Source organism: Mercenaria mercenaria, chromosome 8, assembly GCF_021730395.1.
Source record: "Mercenaria mercenaria strain notata chromosome 8, MADL_Memer_1, whole genome shotgun sequence".
NCBI classification, from domain to species: Eukaryota; Metazoa; Mollusca; class Bivalvia; order Venerida; family Veneridae; genus Mercenaria; species Mercenaria mercenaria.
The window spans coordinates 20,133,480-20,135,192 of NC_069368.1; positions in this window are offsets into that span (position 1 = coordinate 20,133,480).

Below are 1,713 nucleotides of genomic sequence, written 5' to 3' on the forward strand. Positions count from 1 at the left end.
TTGACTAAATGTAGAATAAAACAGAACGTTATATCAATTCCATGACAAATGTTAACAAATAATACTGTAAATTAATATAATTACTTTCTGACTGTAAAATATATGTTATGGAAACAATCTGATAAACATAGAGTTTAAATAATCCACACAGTTAGGAGACAAATCTGAGTGTCATGCAAACAAAAATCCCTGAGTTTTATAAACATGAGGGTCATGATGGCCCGATATCACTCAACATAGTTCAACAGCTCAGATATCTAGGTAAAACACAACGTTTTCACCAATTAAGTTTGAAGAAAGGGCTGCAGATTCAGAGGAGATGTTTTAATGATGTTGTAATATTTCAAATCCAATAAAGGGCCATAACTCAAGTAAACATAGCCATTACTCAAGAAAAAAATACCCATAGATTTCTTTAATTGAACTATAAAACATATTAAAGATATTTTGAACACTCTATCAAACGCTATATATCTTTTCTCTGAAGAAATATTTTCCCTAGGTCTTTAGCTGTGAATACTTTCTACTGTGTCTAAGTATGTTCAAAGTTTAAAGTTATTCAAAACCTTACATATTCAATACATGCAGTCTAAATTCCAATGAAATGGCTTGTTACTCTTTGGATGTGCAATTATTGAGGTATAACTTACTTGTCAAAAAAGTCAGTGTTTGTTACACAAAATGCTTATATCATAACATCATCAAACAGTCCTACCATTACATAACAGGATCAACAAGTTTGAGGAAATGTACTAAAGTTATAAATAGTGAATATAAGTTAACTGTAGCAACAAAATAGTTTAAGAAAAACTATCACAGACTAAACACACAACCTTTCAATTTTAAGTAAATTGGCACCATGCGAATGGTGTATACTACAGGACAAGCACCTTTCCAACCCTAATAGATTGGAACATACATTTAAACTGAAACAGCTGAAGGTTCATGACAAATCCTAAGACAATGTAACATACATGTAAACTGGTACCATGCCCATGGTACAAACTGAATGACAAACATAACTCCAACCTTGAGACAATGTAGCATTATATATATATATATTATATTATCATACATGTAAACTGGTACCATGCCCATGGTGCAAACTGAATGACAAACTTCACTCCAACCTTGAGACAATGTAGCATTATATAATTATATATTATATTATCATGCACGTAAACTGGTACCATGCCCATGGTACATACTGAATGACAAACATCACTCCGAACTTAATACCATGGAACATACATCTAACGTGAAATGGTTCACACTAAAATTACTCCAACCAAAACAGATTGGAACATACATGTAAACTGAAACAATTAAACATCTCTTCAATCTTTACACACTGTAACATACATGTGAATTGAAAAAGCTGAGGGTAAACACTGCAATCTAAACAGATTGCAACATAAACGTAAAATGAAACCATTGATGGTACATACTAAATGACAAACAACTCTCTAACATTAAGAGAATGGAACATATACCCGATGATGGATTACATAAGAATTACAAACAAAATTATAAAATAATGTAAACAAATTTTCAAATTTAGAAAAGTCATCTATACAGAAACAGTAACTAATTCTTTAAGGAACAGAGGTAATACCAAATACCAAGCAGTACTTTCTGAGAAATTATCCAATGAGTAGTCAGTTAGGTCAGGTATAGACTTGACACTGCTTTTGACTTATATATATAATAATA